This window comes from Capricornis sumatraensis, chromosome 8 (assembly GCF_032405125.1).
Source record: "Capricornis sumatraensis isolate serow.1 chromosome 8, serow.2, whole genome shotgun sequence".
NCBI lineage: Eukaryota > Metazoa > Chordata > Mammalia > Artiodactyla > Bovidae > Capricornis > Capricornis sumatraensis.
The window spans coordinates 6,163,323-6,183,963 of record NC_091076.1 but is presented as its reverse complement, the minus strand read 5'-3'; the positions used below and the strand labels follow the sequence as shown (position 1 = coordinate 6,183,963).

Below are 20,641 nucleotides of genomic sequence, written 5' to 3'. Positions count from 1 at the left end.
TATGGAGACAAGAGGGTGGGCTGCGAGGAGTTAAAGGACAGAGCACCCCCAGGAATTCGGCTCAGGTGAAAGACGGGCCTTGAATTGGATGAAGAACACCCCCTGCTCTGAGTCCCAGTGTAGAACACCCCGGAGGCAGCCATGGGCAGCCAGGAGGGTGTGGCTGGTTGGGACCCAGGGGACCAGCTGAGGCACTGACCCCGCCAAGGGCTGAAATGACCAGTGGCTTCTGTGTCCTGGCTCTCTAGGCTGAGACATCACATTCTGAGAGGTACAGCCAGGGAAGGAGCAGCCCAGGGACGGTGGACCTGCAGTGGGCTCCTTGTTCACACCCGAACTCCTGGTTAGCCACGGCTGCTCTGAGAGGCAGGAAGAGACTTTAAGAAAAGTCTTTTTAATAAAGACAGGATGAGATAAGCTTTAAGAAAAATATCTGGCTGGTCAGGTCAGCAAAAGAGATTGATTAGAAAAAGCAATGACATTTCCCTCTGAAGAGGTTTAAAACTTTTTTTCTGAATGAGTCGATTTAGGTCAAGTGAGTCTTCTGGAATAACGAAACATTAGGCTGATTTATGGGCCACTGACTTCCCCAGTGGCTCAGACGGTAAAGCGTCTGCCTATAATACGGGAGACCTAGGTTCGATCCCTGGGTTGGGAAGATCTCCTGGAGAAGGAAATGGCAACCCACTCCAGTATGCTTGCCTGGAAAATCCCATGGACAGAGGAACCTGGTAGGCTACATACAGTCCATGGGGTTGCAAGTTGGACACGACTGAGCAACATTTACTTTACTTTCTAGACTGATTTATGAGATTTCTTGGGCTTTCCAGGTGACACCAGTGGTAAAGAATCTGCCTGCTAATGCAGGAAGCTTAAGAGATGTCCGCAGAGTTGGATACAACTGAGCGTCTGAGCACACACACACGAGATGTCTTAAGTCTCTCTTGTGATTCAGCTGTATCTTGGCGTGTTCCTATAACAGGTTGTGTTAATACTCTTTCTTTAAAGAAGCAAAGCAAAAGTTAGATATATTTGGAATTTAGATATTAAGTATATTTTACTGTGGGCTTCCCTGGTGCTGCGGTGGTAAAGAATCTGCCTGCCAATGCAGGAGACACAGGTTCAATCCCTGGGTAGGGAAGATCCCCCAGAAAAGGGAATGGCAACCCACTCCAGTATTCATGCCTGGGAAGTCCTATAAACAGAGGAGCTTGGTGGGCTATGGTTCCTGGGGTCACACAGAGCTAGACACACCTGAAGCACAAATGTATTTCAGTTTAAGCTGTGCCATGACAGACTTCCCTCCATCCTTCCAGTGCAGGGGGCATGGGTTCGGTCCCTCATTGGGTAACCAAGATCCCATGTGTATTGCCAAGAAATTAAAAATAATACTACTAATAATTTAAATAAAGTGTACATGGGTCAGAGACTGGTAGTTCTTAGCACAACCTGGGCAGAGAAATGTGAGTGGCAAGACCGATTACTTCAATCTCCTCCTGGGCACCTGACTCTCTTCTCAACCAAGATAAAGCCACTGAGCTAAGGGCCTCCAGATTCAGCCAACTGAAATGCAAACTGTCCAGTGAGAATTTGAATTTCAACTAAACTGCATTCTTAGAAAAATGTACATGTATATCCCATGCAATATATGGTGCATACTTACAGTACTAAGTTACTAGTTTATCTGAAATCTGAACTAAACTAGCTAGCCTGTATTTTATCTGGCAACCCCAGTCCACCAGCAGTGCTGAGGCCCTGACTGGATCTGAGAAAAACACATGTGAAGAGAATTCCCAGATGTGACCTAACAGGGCAGGGAGAACACAGCGGGAAGACCTCAGGGGTCCAACGGCCTGGGTTCCAATCGGGGCTCCACCAAGCCCTCCTAGCTCTGGGCAGGCTGCACAACCTCCGGGCCTTGATTTCTTCATCTGTAAAATCAGCACTAATGACAGTCATGTGCACAGGCTGCGTACAAAGATCAAACGAGTTAATGTGTGCAGCGTGCTCAGAAGAGTGTCTGGCACATAAACTGGCCTTTATTATAAATGTCAGTTTTCAGTATCAGCAGTACAGAGGCTGAAGTGGGGACCAGCCCTGCTTCTGATGGGCAGAGGTAGGCGGGGCTGGGGCCATGAAGGGGAACCAGAGGCAGCCGGGTCAGGCCAGGCTATTCAAGAAGCACCTTGTTTGTGAAGACGATGCTTTGAAGTACAACCGGACCCTCATAGCCTCCTCAGTCAAAGCAAGCTGGACCACCTAAGAAATGAGGTCATCCCACTCAGGCACATCCTCTGGGCGAGGACCTGTGAGCCACCCACACCAGGTGCCGCTGGCTCTACCGGCTCCCTGGCACTGCCCTTTCCAACGCTGGGCTCGGTGACAGTGAGCTGGCAACGTGAAACCGACCCCAGTGGGCGTCTGTACACGACAGAATTCGGCAAATGCTACAACTAGGGCCCTTTCCTCACCTCCCTGGGACCCACAGTTCAAAGAACACCCAGAAGGGCTGAGCATGCCGCAGTGACCTAAAGAAAGGCGTTAAGCGTGGCCTGGGTGAGGGGCACCCTTCTCCACTTTCCCTGTGGCTACAGAACTCAAATAAAGAGGCTTCTGGGGGAAGTTGATAGCGATACAGTCTTCAAGAAACAAACAAACTCTCAGATAAACAGTCTAACTTACACCTAAAGCAATTAGAGAAAGAAGAACAAACAAAACTCATAGTAGAAGGAAAGAAATTATAAAGATCAGAGTAAAATTAAATGAAATAGAGACAAAAAAATAATAGAAAAGGTAACAATAGAAAAGGTTGATGAAAAGCTAGTTCTTTGAAAAGATAAGCAAAATTGATAAGCCTTTAGCCATAAAATGGGGGGAGGGCTCAAATCAATAAAATTAGCAATGAAAAAGGAGAAGTTACAGGTGACACCGCAGAATACAGAGGATCGTAAGAGAACACTGCAGGCAACTGTATGCCAATAACACGGACAGCCTAGAAGAAATGGACAAATTCTTAGAAAAGTATAATCTTCCAAGTCTGAACCGAGAAGAAATATAAAATATGAACAGACCAGTCACAAGTACTGTAACTGAAACTGAATTTTAAACTTCCAACAAACGGAAGTCTAGTACCAGATGGCTTCACAGGTGAATTCTATCAAATATTTAGAGAAGAGTTGAAATCAACTCTGAATATTCATTGGAAGGACTGATGCTGAAGCTGAGGCTCCAATACTTTGGCCACCTGATGCAAAGAGCCTACTCATTGCAAAAGACCCTGATGCTAGCAAAGATCAAAGGCAAAAGGAGAAGACAGCAGCAGTGGATGAGATGATTAGATAGGATCACTGACTCAATGGACACGAATTTGAGCAAACTCTGGGAGACAATGGGAAACAGAGGAGCCTAGCGTGCTGTAGTCCACGGGGTTGCAAAGTGTCAGACACCACTCAGCAACTAAACAACCACCACCACCTATGGTCAATTAATCTACAACAAAGGAGACAAGAGTATCCAGTGGAGACAAGAAAGTCTCTTCAATAAGTGGTGCTGGGAAAACTGGACAATTACCTGTAAAAGAATAAATTAGAACATTCTCCAGTACCATACACACAAAAAAAAACTCAAGATGTATTAAAGACCCAAATATAAGATCAGATACTGTAAAACTCTTAGAGGAAAACATAGGCAGAACCCTCTTAGACATAAATCACAGCAATACCTCTTCAGATCCACCTCCTAGAATAATGAAAATAACAAACAAATGGCATCCAGTTAAACTTAAAAGCTTTTGCACAGCAAAGGAAATCATACAAACTAAGAAGACAGGCCCCAGAATGGGAGAAAATATTTGCAAACGAAGCTACCAATAAAGGATTAATCTCCAAAATACACAGACAGTTCATGCAGCTCAATATAAAAAAGTCCAATCATAAAACTGGCTGCATGCTGTGCAGTGCTTAGTCGCTCAGTCGTGTCTGACTCTGCGACCCCATGGACGGGAGCCCGCCACCCTCCTCTGTCCATGGGGATTCTCCAGGTAAGAATACTGGCGTGGGTCACCATGCCCTCCTCCAGGGGATCCCCCAACCCTGGGATCAAACCCTGGTCTCCCACACTGCAGGCAGATTCTTTACCATCTGAGCCACAGGGAAGCCAGAAGATCTAAATATTTCTTCAAATAAGACATACAGGTGACCAAAAAGCACATGAAAAGATACTCAACATCACTAATCATCAGTTCAGTTCAGTCACCCAGTCATATCCAATTCTTTGAGACCCCATGGACTGCAGCAACACCAGGCTTCCCTGTCCATCATGCTAATTATCAGAGAAATGCAAATCAAAACTACAACGAGATGCCACCTAACATTGGTCAAAAAGGCCATCATCAGAAAATCTATAAACAAGAGTTAGAGAGGGTATGGAGAAAAGGCTGATTCTTTACCACTGAGTCTCCTGGGAAGCCCAAATCAACTATACTCCTATATGTATAAAGAGGCCTTTGTGTCTTTTGTTAAAAGTCTCTTGTATAGAGTGCTTAATTCGGTCAAAACATGAGGATGAGCTAAGGAAGAAATGAATCAGAAACTCTTCCTACACTCAAGGCAGTTCAGAAACCATTCTGCAACACTAGAAACTCATTTAACATGAAAATTAGTCCTTGCTTTTTAGGGAACTGATTTCCTTGTTCATATAACCTTGATATCTTTTCTCTCCCCACCCCCACCCCCCCTACCTCTCTTTCTTAAGCAGCAGAGGTATTTGCAGGTTGAAATGTGAGGATTTAAAACAATAGCTGTTGGATATACATGTCAAATGTCTATTCTGTAACAGAACTTACCCTGTCCCTCCCCCATTCCAGATGACACACACTCCCCAAAACCCAACACCTCTTGTCCTCTGTCCCAAGAGAACTAGGGCTTCAGTTTGGGGGTCATTTTTGCCCTTCCCTTTCCCACATGTAGTCAAGAAGGCCCATCAGCTCTTCCTCTGAAGTCACTCACATCCTCCTTCCTTTCATTTCCACTAACCCAACCCTGATGGCACCCTTTTTACTACCTGAACTACTGTAAAGGCCCCCCATCCATGACCACCCACTGCCACCGGCTGGCTTTAGCTAGCAATTCATGCTGAATACCAGGGAGAACACCCCAAATGCAGGATTCCTTTCACTCTCTTTTTAAAAAAACCTGCTATGACCTTTATTGCCCACAGGTAAGAATCTTGCCTCCCATCATTAGTCCGACCTGCCTGTCAAGCCTCACTTCCCACCACCCCTCAGCCTCCGGGGTCCTAACATCAGCCAAACTGCCTCCTCCTCATTCCCAAGTAGTCCAAGCACACTCCTGTCTCCAGTCAGAGCACTCCCTCCACTAAGACGCTCCCCACCTGGATGCCCTTTTCTCTGCGCAAAGCCTGCTCCTGTCTGGGTAATTTTTTTTCTCTCCCACCCCAAATCCCACCAAAACTGTTGTTATTCAGTTGCTAAGTCGTTTCTGACTCTTTGCAACCCCATGGACTGTAGCCCACCAGGTTTCTCCATCCTTCACTATCTCCCGGAGTGTGTTCACATTCATGTCCATCTCATCCTCTGCCGCCCTCTTCTCGTTTTGCCCTCAATCTTTCCCAGCATCAGGGTCTTTTCCAATGAGTCTGTTCTTCGCATCAGGTGGCCAAAGTATTGGAGCCTCAGCTTCAGCATCAGTCCTTCCAATGAATATTCAGGGTTGATTTTCTTTAGGATGGACTGAGTAAAAGAGATTTTTGTTTTTACATTTTTTTTTTAATTGGACCATTTGTTTTTCCAAGTCTTTAGTGAATTTGTTACAATATTGCTTCTGTTTTACATTTTGGTTTATTGACTGTGAGGTATTTTGGGTCTTGGCTCCCCAACCAGGGGTTGAACCCACACACTCCCTGCATCAGGAGGCAAAGTCTTAACCAATGGCCAACCAGGGAAGTCCCAAGAGGTTTTTGTTTTTTAAGCTGTCAATCCCCAAGAACACGGAGACCAGGAGGGGAGACCACAGGAACATCACGGCCCTACCTGGTATTGGGAAGGCTGATCATCTACCAGTGTCCACCACAGAATCCAAGAAGGGCAGGGAACTGTGAGCCAGGTCCTGGGATGAACCAGCTGATACATACAATGGAAGCTGGTGAGAGCTTCTGAGAAGCAGTTAGTCCCTAGATCCTCATGCTGCTGGAGACCACCCTCCCCTGCCCTCTCCTGAAGAACAGAGGTCTGCTCTCTGGAGAGGGCGAAGCTCAGGGTCTGCACTGGGGGTGCGAGGCACAGCTGAGGGCTGGGGTACTCTGTCAGAAACGTGAGGGGAAGGTTAAGTGAGCCTATTCATCCTGTCCCCTCGCCCACTCAGCCCCTGGAGAGCAAGCAGCCAGCCCTTCCCCTCCTCCAATACCTGACCCAGCCCAAGAGAGAAGACCTCAGGATATTGTTACTGAGGTTCCCCAACAAACAGCGTGCCTCATCAACTGTGCAAGTGGGAAGCTGGACTCCCAGGCAGTTTTTAGCCCCTACTACTAATTGTGAGCAGGCAACCAAAGATCCCTGGGCAGCTGAGAACAGATTCCTTCAAAGACAGAGACCAAAGAAAAACAGCAGAAAAAATGCCATTTGGAAGAAACAGTTAATGCGAGGAGGAAAAACTTAAACACGGCACTAATATCCTCAAAGAAGCAAGAGATTACACAGGTGAGACAACAGGATGCTCGCACGTATTTTTAAAGACCTAATCAGAGAGCAAGAAAAGCTCTTGGAAATTAAAAATATGATGAGAAAGACAAAAAAAAAAAAAGTCAATAAGAAGGGTTGGAAGATTAGGTTAAGGGAATCTCCTAGAGACTGAAACCAAAGGACAAAGAAATGGAAAGTAGAAAAGAAAGGGGAAAAAATGTGAGGCCATTCAAGAGATCCAAAAATTAAATAACAGTCTCAGAAAGAGAGGACAGGGCAAACACAGGGGAAGAAATAATTCAAGACACCCCCAGGACAGGAGGCCACGTTTCCACACGGAAGTATGCACTGAGCCAACAGGAGGGACGCGTGCAGACCCACACCACGCATGGCGTGACATGTCAGACGCGGTAAGCTTTCTGAAAGTGGGGGAAAGGGGGCACAAAGAACCCCAAATCAGCAAGGTTTTGGATGTCTCAACAGCAACTTGGGAAGATAGAAAGGTACAAAGCAGTCTTCAAAACTGCAAAGGGAAAATGATTTCCAGCCTGAAACTCTCCATCCAGCGGAACCATCAATTATGTGTGAAGGTGAAATAAAAAGAAAGAAGAGGGCTGCTACGACTGACCTCCAGGTGATGCTTCTCAAGGAGCTACTGTGGATGAGCCCCACCCCAAACGAGGGGCGAACAGGCCAGAAGGGAGCAGGAGCCGCGAGAAGAGGAAGGCAGAGGTGCCCGCAGCGCAGCACAGAGAGGGGCACCAAGTGAGGCGTGGACGGCTCAGAGCCACTCCCGGGCCGCTTCAGCCAGGGGCCCTGAAGGAGAACGGAGCCAGCGGGCCACTGATGGGACGCGGCCTCTGGGTGAACCTGTGATGAAGGCAGGCAGCCTGACCGACACGGGGATGCTAAATTGATTGCTCCTCTGTGACTGCTTCTTCCAATGTTCCCAAGGTCCATCCGTGTTGTTACAGGTAACAGGACTCCATTTAACTGCCCAAGAATATCCCACTGTACAGACACACCACGTTTTGTCAACCCACTCAATGGACATTTCGGTTGTTCCTGCTTTTGGGCTATTATGCATGCGCTGTGGTGAACACTGGTGTACAAGCTTCAGGTGCACGTGTGTTTCCTCTCTCTTGGGTACATATTGCCGGACGGTATGGCAACTCTACGGTTAACCACCTGAGGAACAGGCAGATGGTTCTCCACAGCTGGGCTCCATTTTATATTGCACCAGCAACATGTAAGGGCTCCAATTTTCTACATCCTCGCCAAAGCTTGTTACCATCTGTCTTTGACCAGCCATTCTAGGGGGTATGAAGGGATATCTGTGTGGTTTTGATTTACATTTCCCTGATGACCACAGACGTTGAGCATACTGGCCATGTGGACATCTCCTTTGGCAAAAATGTCTGCTCCGAGTCCCTGCCTTTGGATTATTTATATCTCTTGTTGAGCTGTAAGAGTTTGAAAAATTATATATTCTAGACATGAGTGCCGATCAGATACATGGTTCGCAAAAACCTTCTCCCATTCTTTGAACTGCCTTTCCACTTTGATACCATCCTTTGCTGCACAAAGGTTTTTAATATTGATGAAGCCTCATTTATCTATTTTTAAAATCTTATTGTGTGTGTTTTTGCTGTCGTATCTAAGAAACCACTGCCTAACCCAGTATCACAAAGATTTATGACTGTTTTCTTCTGAGACTTTTATACCTTTAGCTCTTACATTTATGTCTTTGATCCACTTTGAATTTCCTGTGTGGTATGAGGTTGGGGTTCAGCTGCATTCCTTTGCATCTGGATGTCCAGTTGTTTCAGCACCATTTGTTGAAAAGACTATTCTTTCCCTATTTTAAATTATCTTGGCATTAATTGAGCTCTTGTTGAGCTCAACTGACTACAAATGTAAGGGTTTGTTTCTCAGCTCTCAACTCTAGTCCATCGATCTATGTCAGTCGTTATGTTACTGCCACGGTATCTTGATTACTGTAGCTTTGTGGTAAGCTTTATGTGAGTTCTCTACGTTCTTTTTCAAGATTCTTTTGGCTGTCTGGTTCCCTTGCATTTCCATGTGAATTTTAGGCACATCCTGTCATCTGCAAGTAAAGGCAGCTGGAACTGAGAAAGATATGACATTGAATCTGTAGATCAATTTAAGGAATGTTGCCATCTTAACAATATTAAGCCTTCTCATCATGAACATAGGGAGTCCATTTATTTATTCAGGTTTTCTTTCATTTTTCAACAATGTTTTATATGCTTAGAAGTTTTTCACTTCTGTTAAATTTATTCCTGAATATTTTATTCTTTTTGATGATACTATAAATGGAATTTTCTTCCTTTCCATTGACTGCCTCTGTATAGAAATACAATTGACTTTTGTGTATGGACCTTGTTCCTGCAACCTTGCTGAACTCCTTTATTAGCTTTAAAAGATTTTAGTGACTTCCGTAGATTCTCCTATATAAGACCGCGTCAGCTGTAAAGATACTTTCACTCCTTCCTTTCCAACCTGTATGCCTTTCATTTCATTATCTTTCCTAATTGCCCTTAATGATCAAAGCTGAACTGGTGACTAATTTTGATTTGGAGACAGCCTCTGCCCGAAGAGCAGCAGCTGCCATGACCCTTAGGAGGGTCACACTCTGCTTGTCACACCTGTTGATTTGTTTCCACCAGGAATGAGCCTTTGGGAGGTTTCCGGTTGGTTCCTCTCCTCTCACCTCCCTGCATCCCCCTTCTCTGCTCCAAGCCAGGGAAGCTGAGGCCTGTGGACAGAGGCACCTGGGTCCCCCCACTGGCTGGCATCCTGCAGGTTCAGCCAATGGGAGGCCTGAAGGAGACAGGAGGCTGGGAGCGGAGAAACGTGGGTTCTGATCTTCCCCAATCTTTACTGCCCTTGATGCCACAGTCCTGACTTGGGATCCATCCGGCTGCTCTGACAGTCCCAGCTGGGTGCTCTTGCCTCCACACTCTCAACCCGCCCTGGAGGCTGGAGGAAACATTCACAATTTCCTCTCCAACCCCACTGGGCCTAGAGGTTGCAATGACTGCCCGCTATGGCTCGTCCCTGGATGTCCCAACCTCCCTTGTTGGGTTCCTGATTGTCTTGGCTGATTAATTCAGTTTATCAGAATCAATGCATGACCATCAACAATTTCCGGCAGCTTTTACTGCTATTCTGCTAAACACCCACACCCCAAACATCCCTACAGAGGAAGGCCCAGAACCTCGCTCAGTGTTAAAACCTGGTTCCCTGGTAAACTGATCACCAACATGCAGGGTCCACAAACTGAGGAGATAGTGAGGGAATTTGGTGGCAAAAAGCTTCCGTTCCTGGAAGGAAGAAAGAAAACAGCAACCCAGACAGGACATGACCTTGACTATCGCTGCTGCTGCTGCTTTCCCTCCTTTTTCTTGATTCCCTAGAAAAGATGTTCCTTTGCGGCCCCTTGATCTGACCTTTCACTCTGCTTTGGAATTTAAGCACAAAAACTGTCCAGAGGCTTTCCAGGGACCAAGTCCTAGGCGTCCGCTACTGCTGGTTTAATGCTAATGACCACAGTCACCTGGCAAAGCGTCAGGAGCACAGATACCGTCTGTGTGGGCTTGCTGCCGAGTGCCAGCCATGGCATTAAGAGCTTCAGGTTACCTCATTTAACCACTGAGAACCTTGTAGGGCGAGTAGCAGAGCCCCAGCTATGTAAGTAAGGGAACAGAAACTCTAAGATTAAGTAGGTTGGCCATGGTCTCCAAGCTCAAAGGTGCTCGCCTTCCACTCTGTCCATCATCCTAAGCTGTGTCCCGGTCGTGGCCCTGCTCCCCAAGAGTCTGCTGTGGACAGATTTAAGGTCTACCATCCTGGGACTTCCCTGGTGGTCCAGTGGCTAAGGCTCTGTACTCCCAGCGCAGGGGGCCAGGATTCAATCCCTGGTCAGGGAACCAGATCCCACATGCCGCACCTAAAGATCCTGTATGCCTCAACTGAGACCCAGCATAGCCAAATAAAAAATAATGAAAATAAAATATTTTGTAAAAAGATCTACCATCCTCCCTAGATTATCCGCCACCACCCTCTCTCACCCCTGCCTGCCACCCCCCAACTGTTCCTCCCTGACCATCACGCTTGCCTCACTGCGGGCAGGTAGGGCTGCTTCCCCCACCAGCTGGCCCAGCGTCACACCCACGCCTCGTCCCTCCAGCACAGCTTCTCATCCTGTCCCTCCAGCATAGGTGAACTGTGCCCACTGGTCCTGTGCCCATCCGTGGAGCAACAAACCTCCCCCGGGTTGTTTTGAAGTTTTGCAGCAATGGCCAGAGGCTCACAGCCACACACCGGCCTTTACCCACCAGGGCATGCCCGGGGAGGGGAGGGGCAGGGCAGCCGCCAGCCAGTCCAGCACCTACAACCGCAGGCCCTTTCGCCTACTGGGCAGGTTCTGAGGAACCAAGACTCCCTCTCTGCCCTCCAACAGCAATGGGCGTGATCCCTTGAAGATAACAGCGTCTCCTTCAACATGTTAGATTGCTGAAAATCCTCCAGGGAGGAAGGAGCATTCCAGCTGAGGACTTTAGACTTCACGGGAAAACAGTTTGGAGACCTAAGGTAGTAAATGAATTACGAAAACCCGGGCGACAGACTGCCTTTCCCACCTTCTCAGTCCCAGCCTAAAGGTCCTTCTCCTGGAGGCCCTCACAGTGCCCCTCATCCCTCTCTGAGGGAAGAGGTCATGTCTTATGATAATTATAAAAACAATAATAATAATAGCTACAAGTGTCTGCTGGGCTTCCCAGATGGCAAAGGGGTAAGGAATCCACCTGCCCATGGATTAACGCTAGAGACGCAGGAGACACGTTTTGACCCCTGGGTCAGGAAGATTCCCCTGGAGAAGGAAATGGCAACCCACTCCAGTATTCTTGCCTGAAAAATCCCATGGACAGAGGAGCCTGGCGGGCTACAGTCCATGGGGTTGCAAAGAGTTGGACGCAACTAAGCACGCACCAGCGCCAGGTCTGGACGAAGCACCAGCCAGGTCATTCCGAACACTTAGGAGGCAGGTATTATCCCATTTGAAACTGTACTGAGTGGCAACTTTGTTGCTATTGTTCAGCAACTTGCATACTATAATCATATTTAACAATATTCTTATAGCTCTCTCCAGTTTATAAAGTACTTTATCTTTTTTTTAGGATTCTTTTTTGATGTGGATGATATTTTAGGCCTTTATTGAGTTTGTTATAATATTGTTTGTTTTATGGTTTTGGCTGCGAAGCACATGGGATCTATTGGAAGGTGAAGTCTTAACCACTGGACCGCCAGGCAAGTTCCTAAAGTACTTTAATGGACACTCTCATTGGGCTTCCCTGGTGGCTCATCTGGTAAAGAATCTGCCTGCAATGTGGGAAACCTGGGTTTGATCCCTGGGTTGGGAAGATCCCCTGGAGAAGGGAAAGGCTACCCACTCCCGTATTCTGGCCTGAAGAAGTCCATGGACTGTATAGTCCATGGGATCGCAAAGAGTTGGACATGACTAACTAACTTTCACTTTCAGACACTCTCATTTGCTACTAACAGGAACCTTGACTAGGCGAACGGCCAGCAGCATCTTCGCAGTTTCATTTTTGAGACAAGGAGAATGGCCTTTCTGGCCCCATCTGCCCCTACCCCAGCACCGCCTCCTGACCTCCCTGCCGCCTCGGTGTTCTGTCCTGCAGCCCTTACCATTTTTACTCACTGCACCAGCATCCCGGGAGCTGGAGCTTTGGCAGGATAAAGGGGATAACAGCCAGGGTATGGGGGCAAGGGGGAGTGGGTAACAGTTGGGTGAAGTTAGGCAGAAGCCTCCCGGCATTGAGGGCAGAGCCCTGACGAAGTGAAGGCGGGGGCCACACACCCTCATACCACCAGCTGTGGCCCCTACACCACGTGATTCCACGGGAAGGGCAAGGTCTGACAGTCAGAAAACTCAGGTTCAATTTCCAGCTTCGCCACCATATAACCTGGAGGATCAGTTTACCTCTCAGCACCTGTGTGATACTGTGATCCATAAGAATCATATAACCTTGGTGGTTTTCTTTGTTTGTTTTTTCCAGATTCCAGAGGGCAGAGCTCCTAAAGCCCCTGGAATTTCCTGAGTGGCAGGGGAGACAGGAGCAACTTTTCTCATTCATAATTAGCTCTGCTCAATCACACCTGGGATTATGATAATGCGGTGACTCCTGGGGAGCCCCTAGACAGTGTCAGGATGGGGGCTGGTTGCCAGAGTAATCAACCCTGTGATGAGAAGTTTGGAACTTTCAGCCCCACTCCCCTACATGGAGGGGAGGGACTGGCCACCAGACCTGTGTAAGGGAACCTCCATAAAGACTCCAAGCGATGGACTTCAGAGAACTTCCAGGTTGGTGAATCCACCCATGTGCCAAGGGGTGGTACAACCCCCATCCGTGGGGACGGAAGCCCCTGCACCCCGGATCCTTCCAGATCTTGCCCTATGTATGTCCTATCTACCTCTTTATCTGACTGTTCACAGTATCCTTTATAGTAAAGCTGCTAATAGCAAAGTACTTTTCTCAATTCTGTGACCAGGAACCTGAGGAGGAGTCAGGGGGCTCTGATGCACAGCTGGCTGATGGGAAGTCCAGGAGGCCAGCCTTAGAGTTAGAGTCTGAAGCAGGGGCTGCATGTGGAACTGAGCGCTTCACCTGTGGCACTGCACCAACTCTCCGTGTCAGAACTGATTCAGCGTCAGAACTGAACTGAATGGGAGGATACCTAGCTGATGTCTGCAGAGAACTGGAGAACTGGTTAGTGCGCGGGAAAACCCACATAGTCAATGTCAGAAGTGTTACGAATGAAAAGCAGTTCACACCCGTCAGCCCACCTATAAAGCAGGCTTACCTGCCCAACGAAGAGCAGACTCACACAGAAAAGACCCTGATGCCGGGAAAGATTGAAGGCGGGAGAAGGGGATGACAGAGGATGAGATGGTTGGATGGCATCATTGACTCGATGGACATGAGCTTGAGCAAGCTCTGGGAGATGGTGAAGGACAGGGAAGCCTGGCATGCTGCAGTCCATGGGGTCGCAAAGAGTCAGACACGACTGAGCGACTGAACAACGGCAATCTGCCCGACACAGAGGGCTGATGAGTGAGTGACCTGTTGTATTGGAAACTGCAGACCATCCCTGCGGTTTCATCAACTGTAAACTGCAAAACGTCCTCAATGATTAGATTTCATACAATCAGAGCCATCAAGTGTTTATCAAGCACTGATTGCCTGTAACACATACTTGATGAACAGAGGATAATATAGAACATGACCTGTGTCTTCAAGAAACTTTCTGTCTGGCGAGGAGACAAGACCAGTACATTTGAAATATAAGAACTATTTAACACCTGGTGTACGCAAAGGAGTTGGCAGAAGGCAGCTGAGGAGAGCTGGGTACGGTGTCACGGGGGAGGGGATTTGACTCGTACTCAGAGGAAGGATCCACTTGAGAGGTCCTAGCAGGTTGCAACACCTGGCACATGGGGTGTTGGTGGGCGGATGGGCAGTGAGAGGCAGGGGCCTCCTCTTCCTGCAAGCCTGACTAGTTTAGGGTCAGGGTCAGGCGTCACCAAGTAGATGCTGATCAAGTGAAAAGTCTGGTATGGAATCAACAGAAAATGAAGTTGGAGACGTTCAGTGAAATGAGAAGCAAAGAAAAGGCACTCATTCATCCATCCATTCATTTGCTATTGATTGAGCGTTTGTAACACGCCAGGCACTTGGACAGAGAGAAGAGGTCCCTGCCCTCATGAAACGGACACTTCATTCCAGTCAGAAGGAAACCAAATACACAAATAAGATTGTCCCAGATCCATCCAGATTAGTAAGTACTGACAGCCTCATCTCTGACTTCCTCCTCCTGACAGGCGTCTCTTCGAGTTGCCTGACCGCGAATAAAGTCAGAGGTACCACATCCCTTCATCCCTGGTCCAGGACACTAGGGAGAAAAGACACATTCCTTATCAACTTCTGCTCCTGGAAAGTTTGGGACAAAACAAAGGGAACTGCACGTCCGTCCCCTTCATCTGTTCCCTGAAACACAAACACAGCACACACAGCCAGTCTCTCCCTTCTCCTTGAATCTTTATCCCATGACCTGGAGGAGAGTTTGGCCTGTTTGCCATTGAAGATAAGAACCAGAAGCCATCTGGGGCCCGTTTCTGCTTTTCCTCCCCGTAAACTGAGGGAAAGGTTTTCTTCTAAGCAAATGGGAGAAGTCCTCCCTGCTTACACCTGAACTGTGAGTCTGCTCAAATGCCAGAAAGCTGGCCTCCCAGGAGGCGGTGCCACCTGCTTTCCATTCACTGCTGTCTAGGATACAATCACAGACTCATGTCCGGAGGAGAGCTGATCTTTCCCAGGCTCCTAAGGGAGAGCCAGGCCTTCCAGCTCGGGGCTCCAGTGCACTTCATCCAGACCTGAGTGAGTCAAGGACGTGGATCTCAGCACGTGTCCGCTTCAGGCCCCTGGCCTGGTGCTGTGCTCAGAGCGGACGCTCCCCCTGACTGCCGCCAGCTGCACCATCTCCGCAAGGGACCCCAGGCAAAGGAACCAGGTGGCCTTTCCCCTAGATGCTGCCACCACACAAAGTCATTCTGGCCCAGAGCTCCAGGACCCACGGCCCATCTTCCTCTGTCCCCAGGTCTTGGGCAGAACCCCTTCTGACCGTCAGGTAGGGTTTGTCTTCCTTGGGCTCCTCAGTTTTGCCCACCCCTGACCAGTGTCCCCACTGGCCCGTGAGCAATGGTCCAGCCCAGCCCTCCCAGGTTCCTGCCCCAGAATCCCCCTGCCGTCTCCTTTCCCAAGTATGAGAAGGCTGCCAACTTCCAGAGAGGAGAGAAACGGCGGCCACAGTGCGTGCACGCCCCCCCAGGAGAGCAACCTGGAGGCACTGAGGGTGGTCCCCTTACCGCGGCAGCTGGTCCGCAGGGCCCAGGGAGGCCACGCTGTCCTCGGTGCCGGAGCAAACACCCAAGTCTGGGCCCTCTGCCGGCTGCCTGTTTATAAGTGACGCTCTGGGTTAAGCCTCTGTCAATGACTTTCCAGAACTGCCCCCTCCCTTACGGCTCAGGGGAGAGAGAGGCTGCTTGTGAGCCAATCTCCAGCTCACGACTAGACCTTGAACAGACTGTTTGAGAAAAGGCAAAAAACACAAAATCAGGTCAGGGGTGAGTTGGGAGGAGGCGGTGAAAAGCCGCTGCCCGAGGGTTCTGGCGGAAGGATTAAAGGGCAGTGTGTTTGGGTTTTACAGGGGGCGGAGGAGCAGGCCAGGGATGGAGAGCTGGGCAGGAGAGGGACCTTCTGGCCCAAGAAGAGGAGCAGAGGATCCCACGGGAGCAGAAAAACTGAGGCATCTAATGTCCTTCTCCTCCTGCTGAGTCCTCAGGATGTCTCAGGCTGTCCCCTGGGAACAGGTGACATCATGGGCCAGGAGACTGGATTCCTCGCAAGGGCACATGTCACCTCGTGGCTCTTACGGGCTGTTGACCTGGTGTGAGCAAGGGTTTTATTTTTTTAATTTAATTTTTGGCCACACTGTGCAGCTTGCCCCCAACCAGGGACTGAACCTGGGCAACGACAGTGAAAGCGCCGAATCCTAACCACTAGACCACCAGGGAACTCCCTTAGCAAGGTTTTAAAAGGCTTGCCCCCACTACTGAGCCCACCCAGACCAGTTCATTTAAGGTACTGTTCTCCCAAAGACTGGGCCAGTCAAGAACAGGAAGAGAGCGCCCACCCACTGGGCGCCACCCGCTACCACCAAAACAAAAGACAAACCGACCTCAGCCCTGACGCGTTCTTGGAGGAAGCAGAGGCAATAACTCACTGTCCTAACACTTTGCTTAGTGTCCAGAACCCAAGGTTAATTAGTCAGAGAGGGCTTTCTCTGGCTCCACGTGTCCAACTGACATGGCAAGTGGTGCCCAGTTAAGTTGGTGTGCTGAGCCTGCTAATGAAATGGGGGCGCGCCTGGCCCCTAAGTCAGGCAGAGGTCCACATCACAGGAGCCTCCGGGAGCCCACAAATTAAGTGAAAGCACAGTGGGGCAGGGAGCTTGCTCACTCCTCTAGGATCCAGATCCTGACCCACACAGGTACTTCTGTTTCCACCTCTTCTCCATCTTTCTCCAGAGCTGACAACAGGTAGCCTCGTGACTCCCCTCCGGCCCACCAAGGCAGGGTGAGAACCACTCCTAGACCCTGCAAATTATAGGCAGCTGGAGATCCTGGGAGATGAGGCCAGAATGACATTCCAGTGAAAGGCTCTGTCTGGGAACAGAAAAATGGTTTGTCATCTGTAAAGCGGGGATTAACACATACGTTGCACAGTTGTTTGTTGGGGCTCAAAGGATCTGGTTATTATGAATAGCCACGTTCTATTCAACAGCAGCAGGAAAGGGATCCAGAGATAACCCTGGAGGCTAAGGAAGAGGCTGACAGGTGGCCTGGCAGGGAAGCAGGAAGAAGTGTTCCAGGAAGAGGGAGTGTTGTGACAGGGAGGCCGCCTGGCTTTACGAGTTCACAAGCCACGCATGGCTTGGTGTGGCTGGGACACCAGTTGCCACAACAAGGCTGGAGAGAAAGGCAGGCTCCCCACCCCCCACCTGCATCACAGAGACACAAAATCATCCTTCCTGCTGTTTTCAGTCTAAGCAGAACAGAACTTCCAGCACTGGAAACTGCGGCAACTAACTTCCTATGCAGTTGTGAAACACCACCAAGGCCACCAATTACTGCTTCTTCACGGCTGTTTTCTTTAACTTAGGAAACAGAAGTGGAGGAGGGGAGAAGGGTCTGCCTCAGGTAAACTGATGGCAAAGTTACTCACTGCTGCTCTGGTTCATAAGGGTTGCTCGGATACGGAAACAACGCTGTTGTCCACAGGTATGACAGACAGACTTCCCATCAGGGACTCTGCAGAGGCAAGACATTGGTCTGTACTCGGCTCTCTGGATGGGGAAAGGTGGGCAACGAGAGGCAGATCCTGCTTCCGTCCCAAGCCTCTTGTCCCGTACCACCGGAGCAGCTGGGCCCGTCTATGACTAATGGCCTCAGTCCCCTGTTCTCTACCAAATCCAGCCACAGAGGCGTTGCAAGTCTGCGACTTCTACGGAGCAAAAGCAAGCAGACAGACTGTCTTCCATTTATTCAAAGAGGAAGGTCGGGTCATGTACACACTGCTATTTTCAAAATGGGTAACAATAAGGACCTACTGGATAGCGCAGGGAACTCTGCTTACTGTTATATGGCAGCTTGGATGGAAGGGAAGTTTGGGGGAGAATGGATACCTGTGAGTCCCTTTGCTGTTCACCTAAAACTACCACGATATAGTTAATTGGCTATACCCCAACACAAAACAAAAAGTTTAAAGTTTGGAAGAAAAAAAAAAGAGAGAACTTATAAGGAATGCCCACCAGGTAACAGAAACAGTGCTACGTGCTACGGAGAAACCAAGATAGAAGGTGATGACCCTTGCACTTTAAGAATTCACCATGCGGAAGGTAGAGGCAAGACCTACACGTGGCAAACGAGCTTCCACCATTAGAGTTAATCACCACAGGACTACACCACAGGGCAAAAGATCCCAGGGGCTGTTTCCAGGCCTCTGTAAGCTCTCCATCACCGTCGGAAGGATTAGACAAACCCACCACTTTGAGGTGTCAGTTCTAGGCCAATGAGCAAATGTTTCTGGATTGACCTAACCCAACACTGGAGCCTCACAATTTCCACGAAACCCGCATTCTCCTCCTCCACTGTGCACGCCATCCAGCGCCACACCCTGAGCTCTGGGAACTGTGCTGAGCTGCAGCTCAAGCACGTAATTCCCGCTTTGACTTAAAAGTTGACATGACCCTTCGAACCTTAGTTTCCTCATCTATAATGAGTCATCTTATAAAGCTGCTCTGAGAGCTTAATGAGGTCATGGGTTTTTGAAATCCCTAGAGAGCCTGGCACATTAGAGATGCCCAGAAAAGTGATCCCAAGGGTCAGTCCTTGTAATATCAGAGTTAATCCTTCTCTCCTCTCATCACGTCCTGGGGCTCAAGATAAAAGAAGCAGTGACATGGAAACAAGCCTGGGAGCCAAGAACAGAGCATCAATCTCACACAGGATGATGACTGGAAGGAGCCGTGAGTGAGAAACACCCTGGTCCTCCCTCTGCTACCTTTAACAGTGTTGGGCTGAGAGTCACTTTGCATACCAGGCTTCAGTTTCTTCAACCAATTAGGCCAGGGATAGTAATAACCATGCCTCCTTCACAAAGACAGTGTGGATTTTAAAAAATAATAAACCATAAAACCTTTACTGCAGTGCACTGTGCGATCCAGGTGCCAGGCTCTATGAAGACTCAGCCGAGTTGAGAGGAGAGCGTGGGGGTGAGGGGTAAACAAGATAAAGGTAAATCAGTACACAGTAAGACAAGTATCAGAAGAATAAAGTTCAGAGGAACAAATTTAATGAAAGAAATGCCGGCTGGTTTGCTGAAAACTAAAAAAGTATCATTGAATGGCTGTAGAGACCTAATCAAAAGGAAAAACTCCTCACGTTCATGGATCAGAGACTTAAGTGTTAAAATGGCAATACTCCCCCAGTTGATCTACAGTTTCAATGCCTGCCATCTCTATCAAAAACAGCAGCTGACTTTACTGGAAACTGACAAGATGATTGGAAAATCTACATGAGGGGACTTCCCTGGTGGCCCAGTGCTTAAGACTGTGCCTTCCGACACAGGGAGTGCAAGAGTCTGACCCCTGCTCAGGAAGCTAGGATCCCACATGCTGCTTGGCCAAAAAATAAAAAACAAAAACAATATTGTAACAAATTCAAATCAAGTCTTTAAAAAAATTGTCATTGTTCAGTTTCTAAGTCATGTCTGACTCTTTGTGACCCCACAGACTGCAGCATGCCAGGCTTCCCTATCCTTCACTATCTCCCTGAGTTTGCTCAAACCCACGTCCATCGAGTCAGTGATGCCATCCAACCATCTCATCCTGTGTTGCCCCCTTCTCCTGCCCTCAATTTTTCCCAACATCAGGGTCTTTTCCAATGAGTCAGCTCTTCACATCAGGTGGCCAAAATATTGGAGCTTCAGCTTCAGCATTAGTCCTTCCAATGAATATTTAGAGTTGATTTCCTTTAGGATTGACTGGTTTGTTCTCCTTGCAGTCCGAGGAACTCTCAAGAGTCTTCTCCAACACCACAGTTCAAAAGCATCAATTCTTTGGTGCTCACCCTTCTTTATTGTCCAACTCTCACATCCATACATGACTACTGGAAAAACCAAAGGACTATACAGACCTTCGTCAGCAAAGTAATGTCTCTACTTTTTAATACATTGTCTGGGTTTGTCATAGCTTTTCTTCCAAGGAGCAAGTGTCTTTTAATTTCATGGATGAAGTCACCACCTGCAGTGATTTTGGAGCCCAAGAAAATAAAATTTGCCACTGTTTCCACTTTTCCCCCATCTTTTTGCCATGAAGTGATGGGACTGGTTGCCATGATCTTAGTTTTTTGAATGTTGAGTTTTAAGCCAGCTTTTTCACTCTCCTTTCACCCTCATCAAGAGTCTCTTTAGCTCCTCCTTTGCTTGACGCCATTAGAGAGGTATCATCTGCATTTCTGAGGTTAATATTTCTCCCAGCAACCCTGATTCCAGCTTGTGATTCATCCAGCCCGGCATTTTGCATGATATATTCTGTATAGAAGTTAACTAAGCAGGGAGGCAATATAGAGATTGGATGTACTCCGTTCCCAATTTGGAACCAGCCCATTGTTCCATGTCTGGTTCTAACTGTTGCTTCTTGACCGGCATACAGGTTTCTCAGGAGACAGATAAGGAGGTCTAGTATCCCCATCTCTTTAAGAATTTTCCACAGTTTGTT

The 20,641-nt window shown here is 48.4% G+C and overlaps 1 protein-coding gene across 3 annotated transcripts in view; it reads right to left on the bottom strand.

The window, feature by feature from the left end:
• Positions 1 to 20,641, bottom strand: part of PC (pyruvate carboxylase) — a 103,705-nt gene that overhangs the window by 38,051 nt on the left and 45,013 nt on the right. Inside the window, exon 1 of one of the 3 annotated variants that reach the window (XM_068978370.1) lies at positions 15,669 to 15,780. The exons of the other annotated variants lie outside the window; for them this stretch is intronic. The gene's annotated coding sequence lies outside the window, so the exon portion shown is untranslated. Of the gene's footprint in view, positions 1 to 15,668; positions 15,781 to 20,641 lie in introns of those variants that run through there. 3 annotated transcript variants of the gene reach the window in all.